Source organism: Phyllobates terribilis, unplaced genomic scaffold (assembly GCF_046119375.1).
Source record: "Phyllobates terribilis strain yellow unplaced genomic scaffold, ASM4611937v1 Scaffold_11__3_contigs__length_659146591, whole genome shotgun sequence".
Taxonomy (NCBI): domain Eukaryota; kingdom Metazoa; phylum Chordata; class Amphibia; order Anura; family Dendrobatidae; genus Phyllobates; species Phyllobates terribilis.
The window spans coordinates 583,628,659-583,643,617 of record NW_027362771.1 but is presented as its reverse complement, the minus strand read 5'-3'; the positions used below and the strand labels follow the sequence as shown (position 1 = coordinate 583,643,617).

Sequence of the window (14,959 nt, the reverse complement as noted above, 5' to 3'; positions counted from 1 at the left end):
GAGTGGACTGTGGAGGTTGTTCAATTTATAAGATTTAGGATGAAGGCTACAATAATATGGGAGTTGTTCTCCTTCATATGGAGTTTGGTAGATTGGGAGTGTTTTGTTTGAGTTGTCGAAAATGTATCACAATTTGGCATAACTTGTTGAACCAAAGAAAGCCAACCAATAGGTAGTGTAAAATTAGACATGAGAAAAGCAGGATATTATAGTTTATATCAAGAACTGTCTCCTCAGGGCCTCCGCACCATTTAACCAATGTAACCAGCCCGTTTCAGAGATCCGACCAGGGATCTGATGAGGGATTCAAGCCGCCATGGTGGTTTGGATTAGGTAAAAGATCTCAGGATTTCACTCTCCTTCCGAACCCGACAGGAATGTCCCAGATAATAGTTGTATTTTCTTTGTAGTTGTGGCGCTCCTCCTACTGCCCATCGTCATCTTTCTGCTTTACAGATGCTTCCACCCACGAACTGTGGCGCAACAGTTCCTGTAAGTCTTATTCATACAGGCATGAGTGACCAATGTCTGAGTATACACAAGTCTTTGTATGCGGAAGTGTGAGTGACCGACTCCTGTGAATGCAGGAGTGTGAGCGACTGACACGTGTGTACTCAGGAGTGTGGGTGACAGCGGACTCCTGTCTGTTTGGCCGATACTATATGGTGACGAGAGGTGTTTGTGACCCGGGGATGACTGATGAAGATGTTTCTCGTTATAATAAAACTAATGTGACCTTGCAATCTCTTTATAGGAAGTCTTATGGCTTTCAGTGAAAAGGTGAGCACTGGATACAGAATATATACATGTGGGTGGTAGCACTGGTCTTACTGGGTTATTCAAGGTCTGGGGAGGAAACATTTACTAATGAATGAAGAGGAGAGTTAGATTTAATCCCTTTTCCCATAGCAATTGCACCAGTATCTGATGAATTTTTTTCTTTTGCAAATGTAATGCGAAATGTTTTTTTTTTATTTAATTGGAAAAGAGTGGTGATTTTATGATATATATATATATTACAACAATGTGACATTTCTTATTAATCTCATTGCAGGCTGGTTAAGCGTCAAGTTTCCACAAGCATCCAATCTTTGTGTGACCATTTTAAACAACGGCAAGAATAAATCATAGAAAAAAAAGTCATCTTTTTCAGATCTGTTATTTCCACGAAAGCTTCAATATAAAATACTGGCTGCCTGAATCCACCACTAGAGGGAGCACGGGAGCTCACCGCATACTGTGTTATTACTGAGTTATAAACTCCCTCTAGTGGTGGCTTTAGGTAACCAGCTTGTGATATTACCATCCTATACAGGGAATTTGGATCTCTATCAGAAAAACTAGGCTCAATAAAAATAAATTAGAACATTAATCACCGTCAAAAGTCAAAATTGTATTTAAGAATGACCACAGACAATTTTCATTTTCTCGTTTTTGGTCGTCCCCCCCCCCCCCTTCCAAGAGCCATAACTTTATTTATTTTTTTTTCCCATCAACACAGCTGAATTAGGGTTTGTTTTATACAGGATAAGGTGTAGTTTTGAATGACACTATTCAATGTAATAAAAACAAGGGAAAAACTTCCAAGCAGAGAGAAATGGTGGAAAAAAACAAAAAGCAGTTCTGTCATTGGTTTTTGGGTTTTGTTTTACGGCGTTCATTATGTGGTGAAAATTACCTGGTAATATGATTCTCTAGGTTAGATCCACTACAGTGATACCAAACGTTTATGTTTTTTTATTATTATTTCACTGGCTTTACAGATTTTTTTTTTTTCATTTGCAAAAATGAAAAATATTGTTTATATTTGGAAGATCCATAACTTTTTATTTTTTCATCAATGGAGCTGTTTGAGGGCTTATTTTTTGCTCTCTGAAGTGCTCCTTTTAGCAATACCGTTTTGATTGCTTGTTATTGGATTTATTATTGCTGATAAAAATCAAGTTTTGGTGTTTGTTTGTTTTTTTTACAGTGTTTAATAGGTTAATGATATATTTTCATAAATCGGACTTTTAAGTAATATGCATATTTTTATGATTTTTATATTGCTAACATGAAAAAGGGGACATTTCAAATTTTTACTTTTTTTTTTAATACTTTTAAAAAAAACTTGAATTTGCCATCATTTGATCACCCATTGTAAAATATATCTGAGTGTAAAGCTCAAATTTACGGTCTCCTGTGAAGTCAGCACCTGCCCTTTGTTGTGTGGACTCAGCTTTTCATCAGGGCTATGTCGTCGGTAAGCCAAACCTCCTCAATTTCCCGACTCCAACTCCGACTCCATTACTTTAACCCCACAGCCCGGCCTCGGTACTGAGCGTGTACATAAAGTGCAGCACAGATTCATTTCAACTAAAAACCGAGACCCTTAGATCAGGAATAGAACAGACATTTATAGGACTTTTCATAACTTTCCCAAATTCTTATAAAAAAAATTACAGCGCATCCTGCACTGAACTACTGTACTCAATGTATTAAATATTCTAGGAGTCGGTCCATTTTATACCGACTCCACCAAAATGAACATTGACTGCACAGCCCTGCTTTTCACCCCGCTGTATACCCCTACTATATGATGTTATGCAGCAGGAAGGGGTTAATACTTTTGGTGATTGTATCCCCTTATGTTTATTGCCCGGTGAACCAGTAAAACCAGTACTTGAGGTGGAGATTCACTCTTGTGTGTGACCTATATAGACTTGATTTAGTGCCCTGTAATTACAGCATAATATGGGAGTTTATATTGTTGTAATATATATCTATATGTGATGTTGCCCAAACATTGTAACACTTGTTACGCAGACCTATGAATTTTATATATATATATATATATATATATATATATATATATATATATATACTGTAAATTACCCAGCTTAGATCCTAAGTTGCAACCTAAAAGGGTATTCTTACAAATTACCTTACAGTACTCTTGAAGCTCATCAACCTCTTGAAGCTCATCAAGAGAATGCCAAGAGTGTGCAAAGCAGTCATCAAAGCAAAAGGTGGCTACTTTGAAGAACCTAGAATATAAGACATATTTTCAGTTGTTTCACACTTTTTTGTTAAGTATATAATTCCACATGTGATAATTCATAGTTTTGATGCCTTCAGTGTGAGTGTACAATTTTCATAGTCATGAAAATACAGAAAAATCTTTAAATGAGAAGGTGTGTCCAAACTTTTGGTCTGTACTGTATATCAAGATTTAGTTCACCACATACTGGTATGATATGAGGCCTCCTCTAAAAAGTAGCAGACTGTTTGGGTTTGAAGGGATGTTTGGCTCTGGGTTAAACTGAGAAGTGGAATCTAAAGGATCACCTTTAACCGCTTCGCGACGGCCCACTGTAGATAAACGTCGGCGCTTGCTGGGCTCTGTGCAGCGCCGATGTTTAAAAATGGTGGGTGGTCTCGCAGCGCTCAGGACCCCCAGGGTCCTGCAAGCGCTGCGATTCCGGTGCAGAGCTTTAGCTCTGACAGGGAACATCATCGGGACCTGATTGGATCAGGTCCCAGTGATGTTAACCCTTTGCTGTCTTCTATATGCCGCAATCTATAGTGATCGCGGCATATATAAGACAGCAGGAGGAGAGGGGGTCGTCCACCTACCTCTCTGACGGCCCCCTTATACCTTCCAGGACCTGGCGTTGCTATGGCAGCTGGAGGTCACATGACCGCCTCCAGATCTGCCATACATGGTGTCCTGCCTGGCTCAGCCTGCAGCTGAAGCCAGGCAGGACACACTGACTGTGAAAGTCAGCAAAGATCTTATGTAATGTAATACATGTCTATTACATTACATGAGATCAGTGATCAGAAAAATAAAAATTAATGTCCCATACAGGGACTAAGTAAAAATGTAAAAAAAAGTAAAAAAAAATGTTTTTAAACTGTTAAAAAAAATCACAAAATAAATAAAAATAAATAAATAAAATATTAAACCAATAGATCCGTATATTTATGCAAAACCAAAAAAAGTACACATATTTGGTATCGCCGCATCCGAAACAACTCGATCTATAAAACTGTCACACTAATTAACTCCTTCTGTGCACACCGTATTAAAAATAAATAAAAAACGGAGCAAAAAACTATGCTTTTTCATCATATCGCCAAACAAAAAGTGGAAAAAAATGCGATCAAAAAGCAAAATGGAAATAAAAATGGTACCGCTGAAAGCGTCATCTTGTTCCGCAAAAAAAAAGCCGCCATACAGCTCCATCAGCCGAAAAATAAAAAAGTTATAGCGCTCAGAATAAAGCAATGCAAAAAAAATATTTTTTCTATAAAATTGTTTTATTGTAAGTGTAGTATCGCTGTAAACGTACTGACCCGAAGAATAACGCTGCCTGATCACTTTTACCACACGCAGAACGGCATAAAAAAAAACCTCAAAAAACAATTCCTGAATTGTTGGTTTTTGTTAATTTTACCTCCCAAAAAACGGAATAGAAAGCGATCAAAAAATGTCACGTACCCAAAAATGGTACCAATAAAAATGTCAACTCGTCCCGCAAAAAACAAGCCGTCACATGACTCTGTCGGCCGAAATATGGAAAAATTATAGCTCTCAAAATATGGCGATGCAAAAACTAGATTTTGCAAAAAAAAGCGTCTCTTAGTGTGTGACAGCTGTCAGTCATAAAAACCCGATATAAATCTGGTATCTCTGTAATCGCACCGACCCGAAGAATAAAGTAATCTCATCACTTATACCGCACGAGGAACGGCGTAAAAAATAAATAAAACCAATTCTTCACCTGCTACTGATTTGTTTATTATGTCTCCCAAAGATCGGAGTAAGGCTCTGCCCACATTTATCCTGCGCTCTGCGCTGAGCACTTACGCCAGAGTTTCCGTGTAAATCTCTGAAATACGTGATTCAGATGGAACCCATGATGGAAGATTCCCTGTAATGAGGCAGATATAGGCCACTGTGGACGCCGTCTGGCCTGTGAGCCCACGGTGTCATTTGTTTTAGGCGTGCATAAAAGTGCGGTTGGCCACAGTTTTGTGCACTTCAGAAAAAAAGGACACCGCTAAACAGAGGCCAGACGGAGTCCAGAGTAATTCTGCTGCCTCATTACAGTGAATAGATCCCACAGGGGTTTCATCTGAATTACATCACTTGGAAATTTAGATGGAAACCCCGATGTAAGTGCTCAGCCTAGAGCGCCGGATAAATGTTACGTAAAATGTTCCCAATGAAAGCTTCAACTCAGTCTTCAAAAAAAGCTAGTCCCCACTCAGGTCCGTCATCTGTTAAAAATATAAGGGACTTCCAAGTTACTGGTAGCAGAAAGGCTCTGGAAAAGCGAAATGGCCCTTGCCCCCCAAAAGAAATTCAGAAAATTTTGTGCTCCCAAATCCAAATGCCTATTGTACAATAATTTGTTCTCCAATTGTCAAATAGCACTCCGTCCCCCCCAGATCTCGCCGTATGGCTGAGCGGTACGGTACAGACACATATGGGGTATTGCCACTTTTAGAAGAAATTGTGTGACACATTTCGGCTCCATTTTTACCCATTGCCCTGTGTGAAAATGTAAAATCTGAGGGTAAAACATTTTTTTGTGGTAAAAATATAATTATGCTTTTTTCACTGCCCAATGGTATAAATTAAAAAATACTCACTACTTCCCTAGATGAATTCCTTGAGAGGTGTAGTTTACAAAATGGGGTCACTTGTGGGGGTTTCTGCTGTTTCGGCATGTCAGCGACTCTTCAAATGTGACATGGTGTCTGCTGCCTATCCCAGCCAACATAGCGCTCCTTTCTCTTCCGAACCCTGCCGTACACCAAAGCAGTGGTTTTCCCCCACATATGGGGTATCGGCGTACTCAGGAGAAATTGCACAACAAATTTTGTGGTGCAATTTATCCTGTTACCCTTATGATAATGCAAAATTAGGGAATGAAAAACATTTTTTGTGGGAAAAATGTGAAAATTTTATTTTTATGGCTCAATATTATAAACTTCTGTGAAGCAGCTGGGGGTGCAAGGTGCTCACCACACATCTAGATAAGTTCCCTAAGGGGTCTAGTTTCCAAAATGGTATCACTTGTGGGGGGTTTCCACTGTTTAGGCACATCAGGGGCTCCCCAAATGCAACATGGCGCCCGCTAATTATTCAAACAAATTTTACGTTCAAAAAGTCAAATGGCGCTCCTTCCCTTTCAAACCCTGCAGTGCGCCCAAACAGTGGTTTGCCTCCACATATGGGGTATCGGCGTGTTCAGGAGAAATTGCACAACAAATTTCATGGTGCAATTTATCCTATTACCCTTATGATAATGCAAAGTTAAGGGATGAAAAACGTTTTTGTGTGAAAAATGTGAACATTTTATTTTTACAGCTCATTATTATAAACTTCTGTGAAGCACCTTGGGGTTCAAGGTGCTCACCACACATCTAGATAAGTTCCCTGAGGGGTCTAATTTCCAAAATGGTGTCACTTGCGGGGGGTTTCCACTGTTTAGGCACATCAGGGGCTCCCCAAATGCAACATGGCATCCGCTAATTATTCAAACAAATTTTACATTCAAAAAGTCTAATGGCGCTCCTTCCCTTCCGAACCCTGCAGTGCGCCCAAACGGTGGTTTTCCCTCACATATGGGGTATCAGCGCGCTCAAGAGAAATTGCACAAAAAATTTTGGGGTCCATTTTTTCCTGTTACCCCTGTGAAAATAAAAAAAATTGGGTCTAAAGTAAAATTTTTGTGAAAAAAGTTAAATGTTAATTTTTTCTTCCACATTCCAAAAATTCCTGTGAAGCACCTGAAGGGTTAATAAAGTTCTTGAATGTGGTTTTGAGCACCTTGAGGGGTGCAGTTTTTAGAATGGTGTCACTTTTGGGCATTTTCTGTCATAAAGACCCCTCAAAGTGACTTCAAATATGATGTGGTCCCTAAAAAAATGTTTTTGTAAATTTTGTTGGAAAAAGGAGAAATCACTGGTCAACTTTTAACCCTTATAGCTCCCTAACAAAAAAAAATTTTGGTTCCAAAATTGTGCTGATAAAGTAGACATGTGGGAAATGTTATTTATTAACTATTTTGTGTGACATATCTCTCTGATTTAAGGGCATGAAAATTCAAAGTTTGAAAATTGCAAAATTGTCAAAATTTTCGCCAAATTTCCGATTTTTTCACAAATAAACGCAAGTGATATCGAAGAAATTTTACCACTATCATGAAGTACAATATGTCACGAAAAAACTATCTCAGAATCAGGGGGATCCGTTGAAGCGTTCCAGAGTAATTACTTCATAAAGTGACAGTGGTCAGAATTGAAAAAATTGGCCCGGTCACGAAGGCAAAAACAGGCTCTGGTGCGAAGTGGTTAATCCTCATATAGGGATCTGGACAATGCAACGAAATTCTCCATCACAAGTTAGTCACCATTAGCAGCTGGTAAACAATGGATTCCAGTATACAATGTCAGAAAGGTCAGGGCAGGGTGGAGAGCAACCTAAGGTATCCAGCCCTTTGGATATAAATCTTCACTAATTTATTAGTACAGATTTAAAAAGTTCCAGGTACTTTAAAAGTAATACATAAAGGCAAAAACACATTTCGGCATAGAGCTGTCTTTAGTCATTGTAGTCAGGGTGCAGAGTACAGAGATCGGTAGACTTGTAAGTGGTCAGGGCTGGCGGCAGACAAAAAACAAGATGAAGAAGGAAGCCTTGTTGGTGTTAGTACGGTCTACTTAGATACTTAGAAGGTCACCTTAGCACATTTTATTTTTAAATATATATATTTTCTCCTTTTGTTACACATCCTGCAGATCGTGGGGTGTCTGGGTCCTCAGAATTGGCTGAGCTCCTTCATGAGTATGCACAGAACAGTGTACGGGCTCACTAGAAAGTCTATGAACCCAAACGCCGCTCTGCGCATAAGGTCATGGCCCTCTATCAATATTTGGTTAGTTTTTTTTTCTCAGGAGTGGGAGCCAAAACCTGGTGAGGAAGAATCAGAGAAAAGCTATAATAGAAACAAGTCACCAATTCTGCATTTATCACCCACTCCTGAGGAAAAATACTGACCAAATACTGATAGTGGGTCCGTGGCCTAAGCTTAACACTTCTGCCTGCTGAGCAGCTGCAACTCAGAGCAGTTTTTCAAGCAATCGGTCAGGAGACTCCATACCCCGCCCTATCAAATCTGCAGCAATTGTAAGAAAGGCAGAAAATCTAAGAAACACAAACTAGATATCGTGGGTCAGTGGACATTGGTTGGGGAACATGAACTTGGATGCACACCGATCGTTTAATATATTGAAAGTCATCATACGCCCTGCATCCAGAGGTCGGTGTTGGACTCTTTAAACCCGGAAAATTTTTCATTTTTGCATTTTAATTTTTTCTTCCCTTTTAAGAAATGTAACATTTTAAAAATGTTTCCATAGTCAGAGCTGTATAAGTATGTGTACTTTTTGCGGTATGGGTTGTAGTTTTAATTCACATCAATTATTTTATCATACAATGTGCTGAAAAACAGGAAAAGAAATCCAAGTGCGGTGAAATAAATGCAATTCTGCTATTTGTATTTGTTTCCATAGCGAAATAAAGTAGAGACTATAAATCCCAATATGGCAAGAACTGTGCAGAGTATTTCTTAGCCGCAAGGCTCACAAAATTGGTGGGATTTCCAAGTAGTAAAGTAATTGGAATTACGTTGAGGATATATGGACAATATAGTAAACATCGAACCGTGTCTTTCCATCCTGCTGTGTGTATAAGTTTGTCCCTAGGAGGATGGGAAGTTATTACTTTAGGTTTCAGTAAGCCAAGGTGGAAATAAGGCTCCATTCTTGAAGGAGGACCATGGAAACCAGAGTCTTGTGAACTGTTCCCCTTTGGGCCAATAAGTCCACCATACGGGACTTCGTAATCCAATTAATTAACCGTGTCCCTAATGGTGGGCATTATGATTGACTTCTAATGGGTAATAAAGTAGCATAATTTCCCCTGTTTCGCTAAGGAAATTGGACCAAGCAAGAGCGAAAGGAGCACGACCTTAGCAGTCAACTGGGTACTGGTCACTTGGTGATAGATATCTAAACCTGCCCGCCATAACGGTTGCAGAAGGGGGCACTAAATGTGTCATCATGCCACATTTCCAACATGGGTAGATTGTATGAAGAATCTCGGGATCTGTACCAATGTATCAGTATTTTAATGCTGTTTTCTTGGGCGTAACAAGCAATTGACATCTGGTCAGTCAGAGGCAACAGCTTGCATTCTGGTATTTTCTTTTATGTGCTTCTCCACATAACTTTATTGCTTCATTTTTTTACTTTATTTGTACTTGAAGCTAAAGGACTTGTGCAGCATATAAATGGGATGGTGCTGTCTGATTTTTAATCGGATAGTACACTGATCCATGTTATTCAATAGGGCTTTTCAGATGACCAATTTTCTCTCGGTAAATTGGTTAACTTGTCCCATTTTAATGACAATACAGTGCTGCTCACCATGATTGGCTCCCCTTCATTTTTTTCATAGACTGTACAATATCTTGAGAAATAAATGGAAATGTACCAAAGTTATATCCTCGGGATTTTTTAATTAGTGGTCCAAAGTAATAAAACATTTGGAGGAGGCAGCGATCATGCTATTATAGAATTTTGGATAACTAGAGGAGGAAGACATATGAAGACTCAAACTTCTAGGTTAGATTTCAGAAAGGCAGATTTTAAGCGACTCAGAAAGAGAATAGGAGGGATCCAATGGCTGGATGTCCTTAAGGACAAAAATGTCCAGGAAGGATGGGAAATTTTTAAAAATGAGATTCTCAAAGCACAATCGTTAACAATCCCGAAAAGTAGGAAGAATGGGAAGCATTTAAGGAAACCAGGATGGGTGAACACAGAACTTAAGCCCATGCTAAAAAGAAAGAAAGAAATGTTTATCAAATGGAAAGAGGGAGGCATATCTAAAGAAGATTATAATGCAGTCTGCAGAACCTGCAGGGCACGAATCAAGTTAGCTAAAGCTGACAATGAATTAAGGCTTGCAAGATATGTCAAAAGCTATAAAAAAGGATTTTGGGGGTATGTCAAAAGTAAAAGAAAAGTCAAAGATGCTATAGGATTTTTACAGGATGAAAATGGTGAAATGGTAAGAAAGGATGTTGAGAAGGCTGAACTTTTTAATTCCTATTTTGCATCTGTTTTCTCTCAGAAAGAAAATGTAACATCAACTGATCTTCACTGTCCTATTAAAGGAATAGAAGAATCCAAGTCACCTGTAAACAGAGAGATTGTGAGGGAATATTTAGCTAACATAAATGAGTTCAAGTCTCCAGGTCCAGATGAATTACACCCCAGAGTACTGAAGGAGATCGTAGAAGACATTTTAGAACCACTCTCCATAATCTTTGAAAATTCTTGGAGAACAGGAGAAGTCCCAGAAGACTGGAGAAGAGCAAATGTTGTTCCCATCTTCAAAAAGGGGAAGAATGCGGACCCAGGGAACTATAGGCCGGTGAGTCTGACTTCTATACCAGGAAAGATCTTTGAACAAATTATTAAACAACATGTATGTAAGTACCTGGATAAGAATGAAGTGATTAACCAGAGTCAGCATGGGTTTGTAACTAACAAGTCATGTCAGACTAACTGTTAAGGGGAGCGGTTGCAGACAACTTTATTTAAAGGAACGCAACCGACCCCGGGGTCCGCGATGCAGCCTAGAGGACTGCTGCCGAACACTCTCCGGGTGGAAAGGCAAAGCGACAACTAAACAGATAACCCGTCTGTGTTAACAGCACACCGGACCGGGTAAAGCGGTACGCTCTATCTCCGTTTACTGCACGGAGGAGAGAGCGACCGGCGACGCACCTAACAATAATCTTACCCTTCTGTGTGCGTTAACACGAAGGGATAAGACGGTACGCACAATCTCCAAGAACCGCAGGGAGACGTGCGTCCGTGGGAACAGCAGTAGCCCTGTCTTTGATACAGGCGCTACGCTATGGGGTTTGGCGCTAAAGCGGTTCACACAATCTCCAAGAACCGCAGGGAGACGTGTGACCGGACTATGAGCAGTAGCCCTGTCTGCGGTACAGGCACTACGCTATAGGAGACGGCGCTAGCGTGCGAGTGATTCCCGCCGGGTATTCGAGCACTCAGCCGGCGTGCTACCGGACTGAGCAAACCCGCTCTATTTAGCTCACAGGCGGCTCGGGGTGTAAGGCGAACCCCCTGGTTTGAGCCAGTCAGTGAGGCGAAGCTACCTGCCTACTTTCTCTACCTGCCTAGCTAAAGCTATGGCTCTTCGAGGAGCCCAGAGTAAGCGTGCACACCACAAACCGCTAGCTCAAATGATCTGAGCGCGCCGCCATGTTTGTGGGCGGGCATTTTAAAGACTAAGCCCTGCCCAGCGATGCGCTATTGGTGACGTTACCCATGGACCAATCAGGGAGTGCCAGGTCACCGAGTCAGGTGGGTGCCAACCCACCAATCATGATCCGCCAGGTCACGGACATGCTCAGTGCGGCGAATCCTGTACTTAGACTCCACGAGCCCTGTCTCCCTCTGCAGCCTATGCTTAACACTGCTAGGCACAAATTCCTGGGAGACAATCTGCAGGGCATGTGGAACAGCTAGGCGTTGGGGCTGACAACAATGCTGAGCAGCATCAGCCCCAGCTGGCTTGGAATGGGAGACCACAGAAGGTCTTGGACCCATTTCGAATCCTGCCCCAGACCGACACCTAACACTAACTTAATTTCCTTCTATGACAGAATCACTGACTGGGTGGATCAGGGAAATGCTGTAGATATAGTATATCTTGACTTCAGCAAAGCATTTGACATAGTATCTCACACCATCCTTATTGGAAAAATGACCAAGTATGGAATGGACAAGGCAACTGTTAGGTGGATTCATAACTGGCTTAGTGATCGGACTCAAAGAGTGGTCGTAAATGGCTTCACATGCAGTTGGATGAATGTCTCAAGTGGGGTACCACAGGGCTCTGTCCTGGGACCTGTATTGTTCAACATCTTTATCAATGATTTAGATGAAGGAATTGAGGGTAAATTGATTAAATTTGCTGATGACACAAACCTAGGAGGGATAGCTAATACTAGAGAAGAGAGAGAGAGGATTCAAAAAGACCTAAATAAACTGGAGCAGTGGGCAGCAACCAACAGAATGGTTTTTAATAGGGAAAAATGCAAAGTACTACATCTGGGCAATAAAAATGAAAAAAGCATATACAAAATGGGAGGAATAGAGCTAAGCAACAGTACATGTGAAAAAGACTTAGGTATACTAATAGATCGTAGACTGAACATGAGTCAACAGTGTGATGCAGCAGCAAAAAAGCCAAATACAATTCTGGGATGTATTAACAGAAGCATACAGTCTAGATCACGTGAAGTAATTATCCCCCTCTACTCCTCTTTGGTCAGACCTCATCTGGAATACTGTGTACAGTTTTGGGCACCACATTTTAAAAAAAGACATCGACAAACTGGAGCAAGTTCAGAGAAGAGCGACCAGAATGGTGACCGGTCTGCAAACCATGTCCTATGAGGAACAGTTACAGGATTAGGGAATGTTTAGCTTGCAAAAAAGAAGACTGAGAGGAGACTTAATAGCTGTCTACAGATATCTCAAGGGCTGTCACATTGTAGAAGGATCATCTTTATTCTCATTTGCACAAGGAAAGACTAGAAGCAATGGGATGAAACTGAATGGGAGGAGACACAGATTAGATATTAGAAAAAACTTTTTGACAGGGTGATTAACGAGTGGAACAGGCGGCCACGAGAGGTGGTGAGTTCCCCTTCAATGGACGTCTTCAAACAGAGGCTGGACAGACATCTGTCTGAGATGGTTTAGTGAATCCTGCTTTGAGCAGGGGGTTGAACCAGATGACCCAGGAGGTCCCTTCCAACTCTACCATTCTATGAAAACATTGTTTTTCAACTTCCATGCTTCAATTTTAAATAATAAACAGCATGTGCAGCAATAAAGGCCCCCTAATTGCTACTTGGTTGCACACCCTTTGGCATTGCTGACAGCCTCCAAACGTTTCTTGTAGCCATCTATAAGCTTCTTGCACTTCTCAGCTGGAATTTTCTCCCACTCTTCCTTTTGCAGTTTGTTCAAGCTCTTGAATGTTTGCAGGGTTCTTTTTCCCAATGACAGATTTCAGCTCACCCCAAAGATTTTCAATGGGATTGAGGTCAGGACTCATTGCTGCCCATTTTTTATTTTTCAACCATTCCTGTGTACTTTTGAATGTGTGCTTTGGGTCATTGTCTTGCTGGAGGACCCATGATCTTCAACTCAAACCAAGTTTCCTTACTCTGGGTAGGGGATTTCGCTCTAAAATCTCTTGATAATTCTCTGATTTCATGATTCCTGTGATACGGTCAAGGCCTCCAGTACCAGACGCAGCAAAGCAACCCCACAGCATTCTGGATCCTCCACCATGCTTAACTGTTGGTAAGGTGTTCTTTTCCTTATAAGCTTCATTCTGCCGTCTGTAAACAAACTGTTGCTTTGCATTGCCAAAAAGCTCTATTTTCGTTTCATCTGTCCACAGAACATTTTCCCAGAAGGATTGTGGTTTGTCAGGGTACTCTTGGGCAAAGATCAGTCGTTCCTTTTTACATCTTTTCTTCAGCAATGGTTTCTTCCTTGGACTTCGCCCATAAAGCTCTGCTTGGTTTAGTGTGTGGCGTATGGTACTTGTTGAAACCATGACCCCAGACTGTTCCAGGGTGGCCTTCAGGTCTTTGGATGTTTGACATGGTGTTTTTTCCACCATTCGCACCAATCTTTGAAGACATCTCTTGTCAATTTTCCTCTTTCCCCCACATCCAGGGAGGTTCTTGACGGTTCCATGCTTGGAAAACTTCTTAATAACATTGTGCACTGTTGAAACTGGGATACAAAGGTCTTTGGAGATGGCCTTATACCCTTTGGAAGTCTTGTGTTTGCTAATAATAGCAGTTCTGATGTCCTCAGACAGCTTCTTTGTCTTCACCATTGTGACAAAGGAACAGGGCCTACCTACCATGTGACTTTTTAGAACAGTGAAGTCATCATTCATTGGCTAATTCATGTCACATGGGCACCGACAATCACAGGTGAATCTCTTTTGTGATTTACCACAGGCGAGTCAAAATGTGTTTCTATACTAAATTAATGTAAAGGGAGTCAATACCAGTGACACAGTAAGCTTTAGGTTTTTCTATTTTTCCCTCCCCTTGTCTTTTGTTTAAATTATGGTTTATCATTCTCTCTTTTGTATTTAACATAAGTCTCTATACAAAAAAACTGTTTCACTTGATCCATTTTTTTCAGGAGATATTCCACATTATATACTTAAACTTCATGGGTACCAATAACGATGAGCAGGACTGCACATCAAGATTGATTGGTGGTAATTTGTGCACTTTGTTCCTGGCCCATGATGCTGATGCTTTCTCCTATGACAGCACTTCCCTGTATTTTCTTATATTATTTTTTAAATAATCATCTCATATTAAAGCATTGATATAGGCTAATCCTTTGTCGTTTGGTGTGCATCAATTTGTGGATAGTTATTAAATACAGAGTAAAGACTATAAGTCAGTCCGACTCTGGCTTACGTTGCCAAACTTTCATGAACCCTGGCACACAATCTGAAGAGGTCGGGTCTGTGGGAGAGACTCCACTGCAGGAGGACCTGTCCCACAGGGTTATTAAAGATTGTGTCAGTGATAAGAAATCTGTAATTAATGGTCTACTCTTGGGAAGGACTCATGTAAGTATCTTGCGTGTGTGGGAGGGGAGTTTTGATTTCAACCCATTGTTTATATGCACTCTGCATCCAATAATCTTGTCAGGAAGACTCCATAGTAATATAGTTAAAAATCCGGAATTCTCCTCTTCCCCCTTCCTTTTTTAGTTTAGTTGTGGTTAGGGTGTTGTAAGGAATCTATGTCTT

General features: G+C 40.6%; 1 long non-coding RNA gene across 1 annotated transcript; it reads left to right on the top strand.

Moving 5' to 3' along the window:
• Positions 1–429: 429 nt before the first annotated feature.
• On the top strand, positions 430–1,379 carry LOC141165361 (uncharacterized). The gene is made up of 3 exons (XR_012251149.1): positions 430–492; positions 755–780; positions 1,055–1,379. It is a non-coding gene; the product is annotated as an uncharacterized lncRNA (long non-coding RNA).
• Positions 1,380–14,959: the final 13,580 nt, after the last annotated feature.